We start from the raw sequence: 17,746 nt of genomic DNA, 5'->3' as shown, positions 1-17,746 counted from the left end.
TTAAGAACACATTCTGGTGAGCCCTTTGCCTGCCCAGCCCCCAGCAGGGGTTTTCAGCATTTCCTCCAGCTCCCAAACAACAGTCCCTGAGAGTCTTATTCTTGCAAAATCCTCCTGTGAGCTGCTCTCCCTTGCCCCTCAGGACTGTGTCCTGCAGGTGTGTCTAGGGCTTCAGTGGGCGGGATACGCCCACCCCTTTCCTGTTGGGGGTGGCGCTCCCGGCTACAGGAGAGGCTAGTAGGCTCTGCCCCTCCCTGCTCAGCTCTGGTTGGCTGGTCGCACCAGGCCCGCCCCTCAGACCGTCTACTGTGCACACCCCAATGGCAGCCTCCGGTGGTCTGTCCTCGAAGTGCACCGGGAAGGTGGCAACCAGTTCAGCAATCAAACTCGCAAATGCACAAAGCAACACACAGGCAGAGAGTCCGCCCTGCAATGTCCCGCCGCCCTTGCGCCAAGGAACCCAGCTGGAGGGGGCCCAAAGTCAGCTCCACGCAGCTCTCCACATCGCTGGTCTGAGCAAAGCTGGAGCGGCTTCACATGACACCATGGGGCTCCTCAGGGCTGGTCGCAGATCCCAGCCTCCCAGCACCCGCGCCATGCAGATTCAGCACTTTTTGGGGCTCAACACAGTGCCCTACAGGGAGTCAGAGGGTCCCTGTGTGTGGGTTCTCAGTGCAGTCCTCTTGTCCCTCACCACTTGGGTGCCACAGGCTTTGGGACAGCCTTCCTTATGGTCGGCACCCCGAGCACCAAACTCTGGTCGCAGCCTCTTCTGGAGGCTTTGTTGCCCAGGAAGGCACCGTTCCCTCCAGGACTCACCGCTCCCCTGGGTCCCTCTGCCCTGTGCAAGGGGTGCTCCTTACCTTGTCGCTCCGGGTGTGGGATCCCCGCCTTTGGATGCCGTCCGCACTCCCAAGGCGAGGGAGCTTTGCAGCCTCCAAGCCTCCAGGCTCGGAGCCCAGCACAGGCTTCAGGGGGACTCCCCCTTCCTATGCCCCCCCTCTCTTACCGGACTCTGTGATGTTTCTTCAGTGCTTCCCACTCGCACTCCATCCACTCAGGTATGTTTCTCTGTTTTTTTCAAGCTGGTTATATAGGATTTTAGGAGGAAATCAAGTCTGTGGCTGGGAGCGGGGGCGCTGCTGCTTCTCACAGGGCCGCCATCTTCCCTCCTCTGCATTTTTTTTTTTATTCGAAAAATTTGTTGGTATTTTAGTAAAGACATCCATCTCAGTCATTTCTCCCTCCCAACAGGTTAATATTTTATTTGAGTCAAGAAAAGAATATGCAGGAGAGGAATGTCATTTTAACAGTAAAATACACAAAAATGAAAAGTTTGCCTACATTAAAGCAAGTTAAATTCATGTATCTTGATATCATTAAATCAAGTAAGTAAGAACTAATAGTTCTATATATATTTCCATTGTTTTACTTGGGACTTACTCTAAGAAATGAAAGTGAACAAAGTGTTAGGAATATATGCAGTCTGCTTCTCTGGAGTTATCTTTTAAATGAGCTGAGTGAGCAGTTACCACCATTAAGACAGTCTGAAGCTTCCTGCAAATTTAACATTGTAGAAGTTTTCAAGGAAATCATTATACTGCATTTTTCTTTTATGTATGACTATGCCTTTAAAGATGTTTAACTATCACATTAAAAAAGAATTCATATACAATACAAAAATTCAACAAAACAAAGCAAAACAAAATAAACACCCCAGAACAAAAACAACTCTACAACACATAGCTCTAACAAAGTATATGTGGTTAGAGAGTCCATAGAATGTTTAAAGATGTATTTCCTTTCCTTCTATTTTCAATATCTAAAATATGCTTTTGAGAGGCCACTGGTTAATATGTATGCACTTAAAGCAAACCATTTTATTGTATTAAATAAGAATTCCTGTAAAGAATAATCAAATTGGATATCTCAAGTTAGTAACTTAAATGTTATGACAAAGTCACAGAAAGTGCATCTTTCTAATTTTCCATCTTCACACAATGTTGCTTTTTTGCTCTTTGTTACCCTTTTAAAAAATAAAAAGTCAAATATTTACGTATTATGTACATTTAAAATTTTTGGGTGGTAGTTTGTATTTTAAAAGAAACAGCTTCCTATGACTCGCCTCAAGCCTGGTGGAAATGCTTACAGGAACTAAGCTAATAACAAAAACCAAGAGAAGCACATTCAAAATACTGATTACTTTGGTAGCAAGCAGTTGTTCTTTGAAGACTAATGAAGGTAGACAGGACCCATTAAGGTGAAGTGGGCTATATTAAATACTCAATAGTTTACATAAAATTAAAACAAAAATTTTTTTTAAAGAGCTAAGCCTCTGTAGCCTCTGATAGCAATGCAATATTGAGTTTATGACTTGAGACAAAATAAATGCCCATTAGGAAAAAAAGCAATACTTTAATTTTATCTAATTTACTTTCAGTCAATATTCCAGTAACATTTTCCTCCCAATACAATGCTCCCTTTTCTATAAGGCTGTTCATGGGAGCCAGAAAGTTTAGGTTTAGGGAGTTAAGTTAGAGAGTAATTGCTTGCAGTTTAAACAGACAATAACTTTTTGCTTCCCTCTTAATGTGCTAATAGTTGTGTCTAAAAAAATATGCAATTCTTATAAAGATACCATTTCTGATTTTTTAAAAAATTATCTGTAACCTTTGGAAACTAATCACATGAAACTACAAAATTAGCAAATGTCTTGAAATCTGTATATAAAACATAAGTTATGTCTAATTTCAAACTCTCATTTATTAGTGTACCACTCAATCTTAAAAAAAAAAAAAAAAGGCAGCTCCAAAGATAGTCTTATACCATTCTTTTAAAAAGAAACTATTCCTTTTACTTTACACCCACCCCACACCTCAATTTCAAAACATATCATTTAATGTCTTGGTTGTGGACATTTCCAAGATGAGATTTTACATTTTGCTCCTATAGCTTCTGGTTATCAGAAAACCCATGTTTCCTTTATTAAAGGAGTTTGGTCCTGCTGATGCTGGTGTATCCCTTCCAGTATTCTTCATCCTCATCTTTGCTTTTGGAGGCATTTCTCTGGTTCACTATTTTCATCTTCTTTAAAAGCTGCTGCTACTGAAAGAGTTTTTGGAGCAAGAGTTGGAACAGTTTCTTTAGGTTTACTTGATCCAATTTTGACAGATATGGCTGAGACTTTCTTTGTCGTCCAAACTTGGAGATCTTTGTAGGCTTTGTTGGGAGGTCTGCAGCTTCTTCTTCAGCTGATTTCTTCTCAGTGCTGCGACTGGAACTTTCCCCTCCATTACTGGAAGAAACAGTCTTAGTTTTCACAGGTTTTTCTGCTTCTTCAAGTTCTCCAGCTTGCTGTGGCTTCTCCAGCTTCTCCTCTCCCACCTTCCCGTCCTCCATTTTCCTCACCACAGGGATGCATTTTTTGATCAACAATGGCAGTATAACAAATCATGGATCTCTGATTTACTAATATGGCAAGTAACAGTGCCTCCAAAAGAAACAAAAAAATTGAAACTAAAAGTGAGATGAAGCTCAAATGTAGAGAACACCAGCAAAATTAAACCACTACTCATCACAACATGATAAATATGCATGCTGGGTAATAAAAATATAAATTGGATAATAAGATACAACTATAGCAATAGTAGTACATTAATACTTACTATGCGTTTTGGTAACCATGTCAGCTTATCATAAGGCATGTGCTTACTGGGACAATGTTAAATTTAACAAAAAAAGCTTAAGTTACTGCAACAAATGTACAATAAAAATATATGAAATATACTTGGAAATTTTGGAATAGTACATTAAGCCTTTTACAATATACTCCTTCAGACAATTTTCATATATGGAGTAATGTACTCTCATGAAATTGACTGCTTTTAGGAGAAACACACAATCTGGTACCTGATGTAAATGAATCACCAGACCAGTACAATGTGAAATATTGAAAGGTCTTTAATAAGAAGCTAATGAACAAAAGAATCTGACAAACTAAATGGATCCAGACATTGATGCATGCAACAGACAATCATATTTCAGAAGGAAGAGGGAAGGGGGTGGGAGGAGACTGACCAAAGAAGTTATATGCATATATGTATAACCCATGGACATGGACAATGACAAGGTGAAGGCCTGGGGAGGGGGTGGGAACAAGGTGGAGGGGGTCAGTTGGGGAGGGGAAATGGGACACCTGTAGTGTTTTCAACAAGAAAGATAAATTTAAAAATAAAAATTAAAAAAATAAATAATTAACATTAGAAGTGAATAAAGAGCTTTTATCACGACTAAAATATTTTTGCCTCTTTTTTACTATCAGATTGTAATGTTGATAGTTCCCTATGACCAAATTTCTGATTGGAGGGGTAAACCTAACATATCCAAGAGGCATTTTATTTCGGGGTAAATTGAGTAACTCTGGGTTTACATTGTTTCTTCTCTGTCCACTAAATTGTGCAAAATCTGGATGATACTTTCTTGGAATTTTAAGAGTGAAGAAATATTTGAGTGGACTCCAAGATGGCTGTAGAGTAGCTGGAAGTTCCATCTGCTTGCTCCCAACACCAGACTGGACTTGTGGCTGAACTGCAGAGCATTTGGCTTGCAGAAACAGTTGAAGTTAAGCTGATCTGAAATATTGTGAGCTGAGAACATTGAGAAAAGACAGGAGGAGAAATGGAAAGGGTGCTCCAACTCTCGCAACTCCACGGCTGGGAAGCTAAAGGAAAAGTGTGGCAGCGGAACCCTGACCCCTGGGAGTGTGGGATCGCAGTTCCTTGAAGGAATCCACAATCCACAGCAACAGAAAAGAGAAGGGGAGCCCAGCCGGGCGTGGCTCAGTGGTTGAGCATTGACCTGGGATCCAGGTGATCAGGGTTTGGTTCCCGGTCAGGGCACATGCCCGGTTGTGGGCTTGATCGATGATTCTCTCATCATTGATGTTTCTGTCTCTCTCTCTCCCTCTCCTTTCCTGTCTCTGAAATCAATAAAGATATATTTAAAAAAAAAAAAAAAGAAAGAGAAGGGGAGCACAAGTAGCATCAGGCAGTGGGAATCAGTAAGGATTCAGTCCCCCTGGGAGACTCAGACTGCACCATCCCAGACAAAGAGCGATTTCTTTGTTACAAGGCCAACCAGGGAAGTTCCCTCTGATCTGTGTCTGTGGGAGGGACCACGTGGCAAAGCTCAGGGCCGGCAAAGGAGTCTGATCTGTACATTCAACAGTGAATCTGAGGCACCCTTTATTTGCTGGAAAAACTTTGGGCAGAATGCTGGATAGAGGCTGGACAGCATGATTGGGAAAGAAGATTCATCTTGTCCACTTCGCACCCATCAATGGTGTCCCAATCCTACCTGCAGAACATTTAGGTGGGCCCCATCCTGTTGTGACCCGAGGCAAATGGGAATGGATCTGGGCTGGAAATGTGTGTCCGTGTGGCCTGGTCTGACAACACAGAGGACTTAGATATTTGACCAGGTGAGAGCCTGGACAGAGACTCCACCCAGCGGGGGCTGGCCAAGCTTAAAGTTTGGAGTGATGATTTTTTTATCCCTTCCTACTTGCGGCAAGGGGCAGCCAGAGAGCCAGACAGAGCTGAGATATTGCAACTGTGTCTCTGGAGTGGACTTCTGTCCAGGAGAGAGATGGGCATGTCCAGGGCCCTTTGGCTGCATTACGGGGAGGCAGAGATGAGCTCCCCAGTGAGTTCAGCCAGTGCAGCTCTGCGAAGGAGAGGGAGTGCCACACTCCCTCCTACAAGCTATGGGGACCACAATCAAGTTGAGTGTTTAAACCACTCAGGCCAGGTCCCAGATACCCCTGCAGATCCCAGTTCCATGGGGGAAGTGAGAGCAGCTCAGATAAGGGACATTCAAGGTGTGAGACCCAAGGCAGATTCAACATTTGGGCTACTGATGCCCTGCCCCCTGGACTACTTGGGGCTCAGCCCTGCCCTGCTTCAGTAGAGTTGCTGAGAACCAAGCAGGGACAGCAACTGACATTGGCTTGCATCAGCGAGCTTCCCAGGAGGCCCAGGACAAACACACCGAGTGGACAAATCTAGTGAGCTCCACAAATAGCAGATTCAAAAGGTAATTGCACCAGGTACAAAAATCTGTGGGGAGGAGTTTCACTTATTTTTATTTAAATTTTAAATCTTTTCCAATCTTTTGAATTATATTTTCCTTAGTTTTTTCATGCTTTTCCTTTTTCTTTCTTTGTAAATTTATCTTTATTGTTGAAAGTATTACAGGTATCCCATTTTTCCCCCCATTAACTTCCTTCACCTTGCTCCCACCCCCTCACCTGGCATTTACCCCATTATTGACTGTGTCCATGGGTTATGCTTATATGCGTATAACTTCTTTGGTTAATCTCTTCCTACCCTCCAACTGCCTTCCCTCTTTCCTCTGAAATTTGATCATCTGTTGCATTCATCAATGTCTCTGGATCTATTTAGTTCATCAGATTCTTTTGTTCATTAGCTTCTTCTTAAAGAAGACCCTGCAACATTTCCTATAGTGTTGGTCTGGTGGTGATGAACTCTTTTAGCTTTTCCTTGTCTGAGAAGCTCTTTATCTGACCTTCAGTTCTAAATGATAGCTTTGCTGGGTGAAGCAATCTTGGTTGTAGTTCCATGTTTTTCATCACTTTGAATATTTCTTGCCACTCTCTTCTGGCCTGCAAAGTTTCTGTTGAGAAATCAGCTGACAGTCGTATCGGTGCTCCCTTGTAGGTAACTAACTGCTTTTCTCTTGCTGCTTTTAAGATTCTCTCTTTGTCTTTAACCTTTGTCATTTTAATTATGATGTGTCTTGCTGTGGGCCTCTTTGGGTTCCTCTTTTTTGGGACCTTCTGTGCTTCCTGGATTTGTAAGTCTATTTCTTTCCCCAGGTAGAGGAAGTTTTCTGTCATTATTTTTTCAAATAGGTTTTCAATTTCTTGCTCTTTCTCTTCTCCTTCTGGCACCCCAAATAATATGAATGTTGGGCCTCTTGAAGTTGTCCCAGAGGCTCCTTATACTATCTTCATATTTCTGGATTCTTTTTTTCTTTTTGCTCTTCTGGTTGGGTGTTTTTTGTTTCTTCATGTTCCAAATTGCTGATTTTATTCTCAGTGTCCTCTACTCTACTGTTGATTCCCTGTAAATTATTCTTCATTTCAGTTGGTGTAGCCTTCATTTCTGACAGGTATTTTATTAGGTCATCGATGGTCTCACTTGTTTTCATAATAGTCTTACTAATATCCTTGAGCATCCTTATAACCATAATTCTGAACTCTGTATCTAGTAGCTTGTTTGGTTCTATTTCATTTAGTTCCTTTTCTAGAGATTTCTTCTGTTCTTTCCTTTGTGACATGTTTCTTTGCTTCTGCATTTTGGCTGCTTCCAGGTGTTTGTTTCTATGTATTAGGTAGAGCTGCTATGTCTCCTGGAACTTGTAGAGTGCTTTTGTGTAGTAAGTGTCCTATAGGTTCCAGTGGCTCAGGCTCCCCAGTCACCTGAGCTAGGCCTTCTAGGTGTCCCCTGTGTGGGCTGTGTGCACTGTCCTGTTGTAGTTGAGCCTTGGTTCTTGTTGGCATCACTGGGAGGAATTGACCCCCAGGCCAATCAGCTGTGAAGACCAGCTGCAACTACAGCCAGAGAGCTGCTGTGCAGAAGACACCCTTATGGAGCAGGATTTACTTCAGTGGAGCTTTGGTGTTCACCAAGTGCACCCCTTGAGTGTGTCACTCGTAAATGTGGTAGGGTTGTAATCCAGTGTGGTCAAGTCTGACCACCAGGTGCACTGTCTCTGGGGCTTCCTGGGAGGTGCAAAGTGAGCCTCTGCCAATGCCTTGCCCAGGGCCACCCAGCATGAGCTACACAGAAAACTGGAGTTGGCTACTACTTGTGCTGGGTTTAGCGTTGTCCAGGAGAGGCCAAGCTATGAACCAATGCAGGCTGCCACTAGTGTCAGACCTGGGGCCACTTATCAAGATGTATGGGTCATGCTGCTGCTTGTTTGAGAGATTTTAGGAAAGTCCTAAACCTAAGGCTCAAGCGGCCATTTGCACAGAAAAGGCACTGGAAATGGCTTGGCTGAGCTTGCAAGTAGGGAGGGGCGGGGTCTCCGGGAATCATCGTGGTGGGGCCAACTGTGTGAGTCAGGCGATAGTGATTCAAATATGGCGCCTGCCTGCCGTCTCTGTGTGGGGAGGGCTCGCCAAAGGAGCAATGGCCTCTGCCAGCCCTTCTGTCTGGGAGAAAGCTGTCCCTCCACCTCTCATCCCAATTTCACGCAGGTTTGCTTCTCCCCAAATGCCCCAGGTTTCTTTCAAGCTGCTGCCCGGCACTGGAGCTCAGAGGGAGCATGTCTGTGTGCATGCACAGGCTTTAAGAGGAGCTTCCTGGGACTCCCACACTCTGTGCCACCCTCAGTGACAGTCCCTGCTGGTTTTCACAGATCGAAAATGTGGGAATTTCTCTTCTTGGCCTTGGAGCCCTGCGCTTGGGGCCTGATGTGGGGCTGGGGCCTCTCATTCCTCTGGGAAACCTCTGCTGCCGAGATACCCCTCCCTGGTTTAAACCGCGGCACCGGGTGTGGGCCTGTGGCTGTGTCTCAGTGGTTCAGTCCTGATCTCCCCATGTCGCTGCCCCTCCTACTGGTCTCGATGCTTCTTCAGTTCCCTGGTTGTAGGGCTCCTGTTCATCTAGATGTCAGGAGATTCTGAGTGATGGTTGTTCTGTATTTTAGTTGTAATTTTGATGTGGTTGCAGGAGGTGGCAGATACAGCTATTACTTATGCCACCATTTTGTTTCCTCTCCCGGTATTCCATACTTTTTTCCTTTGATCTCTTTTTTTTTAAGTTACTTGTCACAGTTTTATTTTTTAATGTGATTACCATTAGGTTTATATAATATAAAGCTATATGTATAAATTCCTTTTTAAAAAAAGATATTGTTTTTCTTTTTCTTTTAGAGAGAGATGAAGAGAGAAGTTGAGAGAGAAACATCAATGTGAGAACAAAACATCGATTGGATGCCTCCTACATGCCCCCTGCCAGGGACTGAGCCCACAGTCTGTGCATGTGCCCTTGATAGGAATCATACCTGAAACATATAGTTGCACAGGATTATGCCGAACCAACTGAGCCACACTGGCCAGGGTGAAGGCCTTTTTCTTTTGAATGCATCTAATCTCCATCCGCATTTACAAATTCAGAGTTTTACTCCTCCCCTTTTATGTTTTTGTTGTCACAAATTATTCTTATTTATGGTGTGAGTTTGTTGGTGATCTTACTCATAGGTTTGTGACATTTTGTTCTTTGTTTCAGGCAGAATAACTCCTTGAGTATTTCCTGCAGTGGAGGTCTTGTGGTGGTATATTCCCTCAGCTTCTGTATGCCTGAAAAAGTCTTTATTTCTCCTTCATATCTAAAGGATAACTTTTCTGGATATATTGTTCTTGGCTGGTCACTTCTTTCTTTTAGTAGTTTGACTCTGGTTCATTCTCTTCTAGCTTGTAAGGTTTCTGCTGAAAAGTTCAATGATAATCTAATGGGCTTTCCTTTATAAGTTACTTTCTTCTTTTCGCTGGCTACCTTGAGAATTCTTTCTTTGTTATTAACATTTGACAGTTTTAATACAATGTACCTTGGAGAAGGCCTCTTTGGACTGAGGCAACTAAGTGTTCTGTTTGTTTCTTGGATTTGAAAATCTAGGTCTTTTCCATAGGTTTGGGAAGTTCTTGTCACCTATTTGTTTGAATAAGCTCTCCATTTCCTTCTCTCTCCCTTCTTTCCTGGTATGCTTATCTTTCTTATATTGATCTTTCTGATGGAGTCAGATAGTTCTCATAGAGTTCTTTCATTGTTTTCTATGCTCAAGTGTCCCTCTTTTCCTTCTGCACCATATCTAGGATTCTATCTCTGATATCACTATTTTTTTCTCCTATCCAGTGTTATCACGTACAGCCAGAGGTCCCCACAGTGCAGCCTCGATGTGTGGGGGTGAGGTGAGCTGGGGTAGGCTGATTGGTGCTTCTGTTTCTTGGCTTTTTTGGTAATGGTGACTGGCAGAACCTTGCCTCCTTCCTATCTCTGTCTTTACCTGACCCTGAGGTTAGTCATAGGGTGTGCCCGTCACTCAGGAAAAAAGTTTTTTCAGTACCCATTCTCAGGTTTGTAAATAATGTGATCTGCAACCTGACACTGCCACAGTTTCTCCTGGGGCCTGCTGCTGGCTCTGGGAGGGTGAGGGGAGGCTAGCTCTGAGAGAGTAAGTGGAGGTGGACAGGTTCTGTAGCTTTGCTTCTCTGTCAGGAAAATTGATTGCCAGACAACTGTGGCCACATTTCTGTGCTTTATTTCTGCCCAAGTCCCTGGGCTCAGCTGCAGCAGTGCTCTGCCCACTCCTGCAGGCATACTTCCTGAATTTCTTTGCTCCTCCCATCTGAAGGGAGTGCCAGTGACAACCTAATCCCTCCCCTCTCCAGACTGAGCCCACAGTGAGGTACAGACTTCCTGTGTCTAACACTGTCTCAGCTATTTTCCCTTTTCACATTTCTATCTAACTCTCACTTGCTCACATTGAGATGTTTCAATATGCAGATTTCTAAGATGTATTTGTGCATTGAGCAGGGAATTTTTTGTTGAATTATAGCTGCTCAAATTGTTGAAACTTCAAAGGGAGAGACCAAGGGGAGCTTTCACTCTGCCATTCCTCTGACATCACTAATTAAGTTTTCTTTTTGTTGTGTTTTTGAGACTACTCATATAAGCACATGTTTGTTTAAGCCAGTTTAATAAAGCTTTTTAAAAATTAACTATTTCAGCCCTGGCTGATGTGATTCCTTTGGTGTGTCATTCTGTATACCAAAATGTGGTGAGTTTGATTCAGCAGGGTGTGGGTTCGATCTCTGGTTGGGGCACCTGAGGGAGACAACCAATTAATGTTTTTCTATCACATTGATGTTTTTCTCTCTCTTTCACTCCCTTTCTGTCTCTAAAATAAAAAAATATATATATTTTTTAAAGTTAATAATTCTATCCAGATGTAGAAAATACCACAACACACATAAACACACTGAGAGACACAGAGATCTTTTAGTCATGAAACCGACACCATAAAGGAAAACTCACTAGTGTAGAAAAGAACACCTAAAATTAGTTAAATTTACCTGCTCAGATGGCTCAGATTTAAAAAAAATATGTATTTGTGAAGAAAGCACTTAAGATGTATATTTTTCCTTGGTAAGGGACTCTTGGAGCATATAAGCAGTTTGTGCTTTCAAAACCACCCAATCTCCCATTTTTTTAGTCTTAGGATTGGTGATGATAAAGACAGATGGGTTTGAACTGCTTCTAGAGCTGCATTTCTGGTTTCACAAAGATGTGCAAGATATGGACAGCTGCTCTCAAAATTTGGGTTGAAATTCAAGGGACGTTATCAGTTGATCTACCCATCTAACTACATAATCTTTAATTTGCTTTTTCCCTCTGGGCATATACTTTTATTGTAGCTTTGAAAAGGGACTCAAAATAGGAAAAAAAATCCCTATCAGGTTCTGACATTAGTTTTCAATTTGGCCAAATTTCTGATAAAATTTATTAAATTATTTCAAATATCTTACCAGGTTTCAGCTGGGCCAAACAATAAATATTTCTGGCATTATTAAACAATTTCATGGACCTAAGAGGGCACAAAGAACTTCTAAAGTCTTTCCCTGTGATTGCCAAAAGAAACAACTGACAGCCTTCGTGTCCTAGTTCCCCAATAAGACACATCTATTTCTACAATACAATCAGGTAAAAGAGGTGCAGTCAATTAAGTTGACATAACTTTTTTTTTTAACATAGAGCCTGTTTAAATGGTCTAAGTTTTTTAATCTTATCAATCCTTACATTCTCATATTCCTTAATCTAATTGTAGTTTGAGTCAGGTCTTCATCAATGGATTTTTGTACCACAGCTCAGGAATTCCCATCTCAAGGAGTCGTCAAAATTTCTTTTTTCTACCCCTGGCAATTTTAACTATTCTTGAGTAAAAAGGATTTTGGTCTCCAGTGAGAGGTTAAGCCAAGGGATTCTGGTTTTGTTATTAATATTTACCTTGATTTAACCAGCCTGACAAATGCCCCAAGGTATTGCTGGTCAGATTTCTCATTGTAATTTCTTTTAAATTTCTTCACACTGGGTTAAATAGGGCAGACTTGTTTGGGGTCCTTTAATCTTAGGAGGCCAACAAGGGGTCAGGTTGGCCCCATTCGATCTTTCGTAATACTGTAATAAAACCTTTGTTTTAACTCATCAATGTTCGTTTTATGTAGCCCCAATTTTTTCTCCAACTTGAGTTACCAGGCTGAACTCTTAAGGGCAAAAATTTTAGGTTGTCTTTTAGTAAGATTTTACCATTTAATTTATAGGTTCTTAACTAAATGTACCCCAGTTCTGTAAGACACAGCCCAGAGAGCTACACTGGGGTACAGAAATGGAATTACCCATATTACTAAGGTCTTTATCAATTAAAGTGATTACTTATTTTACCTAGAGCAATGTTAAATAAGACCCAGGATTAGACAGTTTACATAAAAGAGCAAACAGGGAACAAAGAGTTATAAAGTCTATCAGTTCATGAATCCTTATATTTCTCTAAAGTTCAGCCAGCTACAAGTCAGAGAGAACAGACAAGACAATAGGAGGCATTGAGTGACCCAAACTTTCCACTACATCTGAAACCCTAAGTATTATTCCCTCAGCATGGATGAAGTCAAGGTTTGCTCAGTCTGGTCTATATGAGATGAATAGCTGCTTTGAGTTAGCCCGAAATGAGCTTCCACTGCTCGCTCCCTCTAGGTTTGTTGAAATGAGGCCAGAGTTGCCCCTCTTCCTATGAGATGAGACATAGACTGAACGGAAAACAAATACAGCCTCAAGCAGACTGACAAACAAGACTTCTCCCTCACAGTTTGCACGAAGTTTCCCTGAGTCTGGCAGAAGGAGACCAGACAAACATGATTTTTTTCTCTTGGTTCCTGCCGAGTTTCCCCAAGTTCAGGAGAGAGCGACTAGATTGAACACACTAATGAAGATTTCTCAGGACAGTTTTCTTCCTTGTTCCTATTCAGATTTCCTTGAGCCTAAAAGAGTAGTGTTCCTGGGATTGTCACATGCAAACCTTACCAGAAGATGTCTTCATTTTTCAAAACCAAAGAAAATTCCAAAAACTTTTTAAGTTTTTGTTTCTTATGCTGCAAAAAAAAATGCCTTAGGTTGGGGGGGGGCACCCCATCATAGACTGCCCTCCAGCCTCTGCCTTCAAGACAATAGTTGTGGGCAGCCACTAGGTGGAGGCCTGCTGGCAAACTCTGGGCCAGAGTCCACAAATCCACAGGCAAAAGGGAGGCCCCAGTTAATCTGGGTGCCAAAACTGTTACCAAACTTAGGGGGTTCATGTGCCTGTGCCCATTAAAGCCCAACACGACAGGAACAGGAGCTTGCAACAAAGAAAGTAAAGGTTTATTACTTGAGGAAGTGGCTCGTGCTTGGAATCACAGGTGAGCTAATGCTCAAAGACCTGGCCCTTTAATGGGTTTCAGGGGATGAATTATATAGGGGAAAAGTCATTAATCACAGTGACTAAAGGAGGTAGGGTCATGGTCTCTGCTGGTTGGTCAATGCTAGGATAGGGAGTAGTTGATTAGTGCATCTTGTCCTGATGTCAGCTATGCCATTGCTTTATCTGGTTTCACCACTTTTCTGCGTCAGGACTGAAACACAACTGAGGCCTATATGTTATCTTCAGTTTGATTGAAACTCTGTCTCTGTGTTTAATAGACCCAAGGCTTTGTTTCTAAGATTATTTGATGTTGACCAGAGCCTTATTTCCCTGAGGGCTTAATGATTAAGAGAGTGGGCATTGCAAGAGAGAAGGAAGCAGGTGAGTCAGGGTGCTGGATAAAGTCAGTTTGAGTGAAAACGAAAGAAAGGAGAAAAGGTCATATTAAAGAAATAACGTTTCTGTGCCGTTACATTACTACCTCCTAGAGATTCTGATTGTTTTGGGGTGAGGTCAAGCATTAATATTTTTTACATTTCCCAAGTAAATCTAAAAAATGAGGCTGAGAACTACTGTACTATATGTTTCTAGGAGATAACCCTCTCCAAACAAAAAGCTGTTTAAAGATAAAAGAAATATATTTAAAAGGATTCCTGAAAGAAACACTAGAAACTGAGGGAAAAGTGAAGATAGAGGATATATAAAATAGAGTAGTTTTTAACTAAACTGCTAAAAGTATTAACATTTGAAGGTTGAAGCATGAGGAAAGACTCCACTCTTGTTCTAACTAGCTTGGAAACTTATACTGTTTTGAGCTGCCTGGTCCTATGCCAATGCCTGCATATACCTACAGACCTCCAGGTAAGCCTCTAATTATTCCCTGAAGAACTCACATATCCACGTCACCTGATTACCCCCCCCCCCCCCCCCCGAAGGACTCACATATGCATCTACCTGAAATCCATTATTTAGATCACTGGGACTGACCAGACTTCCTGGCACCCATCTGCCAGACCATCTGGTATCCATTATCCTTACTGTCTGAGATTTAACTGATAATTGTCCTGGATCAATTCTAGGGCTAAGAATGCAGGAGTGATAATTCTCAAGAATGTACTTTTTACTACAAGAATCTTTAACTTTTTTTTTGGAACACTTCTGGGTTTTTGCCTAGATGTGATCCCAGTTTGCAAACTCCAGGGCCCTTAAATTAATCTCTATTCTTTATTTATAGAAAAGCCTCCAGACTCTCTTTGAGTTTCTTTTACAGAACAAATTGTAAGGCAGAGGTTAGAATGAAAATAGTATGTGTATTATTTTCTTTTTTTTCTCCATTTTTTTTGTTCTTGTTATCCACCATGTGCCTCACAACTTTCCTCACCTTCCTTAAAGTTTTCAATTCACTTTGTTTATAATACTCCATTTTCTAAACACTATAGCTCTGATTTTTATATTTGTATAATGGTAGCTATCCAAAACTTGAAAGCCAGGACCAGAGCAGATTCTAGAGAAAGTGAAGACAGTCAGACCACCTCTTAAAAGCCTAAAGAATATTATCATTTATGTCTCAGCATTTACAGTCTCAGTGAACTTTCTTAAAAATTGATTACAATCTCAATCAGGTTCCAGATTCTATACCACAGACTGTGAAAAAGATTCAAGATTATTGTATAATATAAAGTAATAAGTACCAATTTATACATCATATAAATATGTACACACTGTATAAAATGCACAGAAATTTCCCAGTTTTTTTTCTTCTTCCAGGCTCTCTAGCTTCCATTCTATATTGGCCCAAGCTGGAAAAAATGGTAAATCAACAATGACATGGGCCTTAACCTTATCTGATCTAAATTTCTGTTGTGAGTTTTAGAGACCAAAGAGGTTGAAACAAGTCTGAGAGATTTGATTGCAAGGATGATAGGTAAACAGAAATTTAAGGGAAAGCAAAGCACAAGACTGGGCAGTTCAAAGCCTTTTTGAAAATTAGTCTAAATTTTTGACCCACGTGGATGAAAACAGGGCACATGTTAACCTGAATAGCTCAGGGAAGGCCTGTGTTGCAGCCTTGCAAACTCAGAGACCTAAGGTAACCAAAAAGGATGGTCTGAAATTAAAAAATTTTAAAACTAAAAACCAGTTTATGGTGGGTAGTCATGTGTTCCTCTCTATGGTCTTTATATATTTGTCTGTGTATCATATGAGGTGTGTTTTCTGCCTCTGGATGGCATTACTAAAGGGTGATATTTTATTGGCCTGAAAAGATTGAATACTTATATAAATTAAGCAGAATTCTGTGGTCTGGACAAAATATTTAATATTAAAACTGGTTTAAGTTTGATTAGTGTCTTTTAGAGTTATTACCATAATGTATGTGTTTATTTTACCTAGATTTACAAAGAGGTTAAGATATAATCCTTTGGCTAAGTATATTTGACAACCTTCCCAAAGTTTAAATTTTAGGAGACTTTTTAACCAAGGGAGGACTTTGTCATTCCATGCCTCAAGGATTTATTCTCTCTTCTTATAAAAGAAATGTTTTTCAAACAATATTAGGCCTATTTAAAGTACTTAAAATTACATGAGAAGCTTTGTCAAATAAAAAAATTAATAATAATAACTATGTTATATTTGTATACATATATTTTACCAAAATGGATGTTCCAGCAATTTCAGTTTGCTCTAGAAAGGAACTTGCAAGGATTCAGAGCCAAGTTCAAACAGGAAAATCTCAGGGGTAGCAGGTGTCTAGTCACTGACACTGGGCAAGCCAGGAGTGATGGTTCCCTGTGGGGGCATCCAGCAGTGGCACTTTAGACATTGGGAATCTCTGAATTATTTACAATGCTCAATAAACACTTCCAATAAGCCAGGTAGAACATTTTAAAATCTTAAACATGCCCGACTAAAATGGCTCAGCGGTTGAGCATCGACCTATGATCCAGGAGATCTCAGTTCAATTCCCGGTCAGGGCACATGCCCAGGTTGCGGGCTCGATCCCCAGTAAGGGGTGTGCAGGAGGCAGCCTATCAATGACTCTCTCATCATTGATATTTCTATCTCTCTCCCTCTCCCTTCCTCTCTCAGAAATCAATAAAGACATTTTTCGCCTGGCAGGGCGTGGCTCAGCGGTTGAGCATTGAGCATTGACCTAGGATCCAGGCGATCAGGGTTTGATTCCCAGTCAGGGCACATGCCCCGGTTGTGGGCTCGATCAGTGACTCTCATCATTGATGTTTCTCTCTCTCCCTCTCCTTCTCCTTTCCTCTCTCTGAAATCAATAAAGATATATTTTTTAAAAAATCAATAAAGACATATTTTTAAAAAAATAAAAAAATAAAAATAAAAATCTTACACATTATTTCTTCTTTATATGTTGATATTGTGTATTGAATTTAAATATACATAGACTTTATATTATTCTCTATGCCATTTGATAGTAATTATTATTTACCAAGAAGTTGTCATTATAAAACAGCAAAGTTTTTTTAATCAATTGCATTATAATCAAATTGATAAGGGAAAACTCAGTCTAAAATGGCTGACAGTTCCCCCCCCCCCGGGGCTTCCCCTTCCTGCACCCTGCCACTTTCCTGGGCCACCAAACTAGATAGGTTAGCCCCGCCCTCCTATTGTAACCTAGGCAGAAGCATGGACGATATATAACTCTTTGCCTGATTGTGTTTGGGGCTCAGACTTTGGACTTGGACTCCTCTGGGCCTGCTGGTGTAAAATAAACCTCCTGAACCCTGAGCCTCTGAATGCCGCTTGGTCTTTCTGTAAGGTGAACATCTTCGGTTCCACAACAAAATCTCTAACCATGCCACTTTAAGTTTTGTAATTTATAGACAGTCATTATTTTACTCTGATGCATTTGCAAATATGTTACATCTTTAGAAAAAAAAATTCATGAAAAGAACTCTGACTTACTCTAAATTACGGGTTTTTAAGCAGGTCATATCTTTGAACTGGATGAAAATTTATAGAAGTCTAAGAAATAACTGAATTCATGAAATTATTGGAAAGTAATCAGATTAAACAAACAAAAAAGGTTATAGGACTAAATGAACTGAGGATGATTATTGTTCTTATGACTCTGTTTAAAATATTGCTGATTAAAGAAATCTTTTTGTTTTCCAAATGTAAGGAAAACTAAAAGCAGACTTTCTGCATTATTATCAATTATTCATTAACAAGGTTACATTGA

At 41.0% G+C, this 17,746-nt stretch overlaps 1 pseudogene across 1 annotated transcript; it reads right to left on the bottom strand.

The window, feature by feature from the left end:
- Positions 1 to 2,892: 2,892 nt before the first annotated feature.
- On the bottom strand, positions 2,893 to 3,399 carry LOC308550968 (PEST proteolytic signal-containing nuclear protein pseudogene; annotated as a pseudogene). The gene has a single exon. The product of its transcript is annotated as a PEST proteolytic signal-containing nuclear protein pseudogene (transcript).
- Positions 3,400 to 17,746: the final 14,347 nt, after the last annotated feature.

Source organism: Miniopterus schreibersii (genome assembly GCF_964146895.1).
Source record: "Miniopterus schreibersii genome assembly, chromosome: X".
NCBI classification, from domain to species: Eukaryota; Metazoa; Chordata; class Mammalia; order Chiroptera; family Miniopteridae; genus Miniopterus; species Miniopterus schreibersii.
The sequence above is the reverse complement of the archived record's forward strand: the minus strand, read 5'-3'. Positions and strand labels throughout refer to the sequence as shown.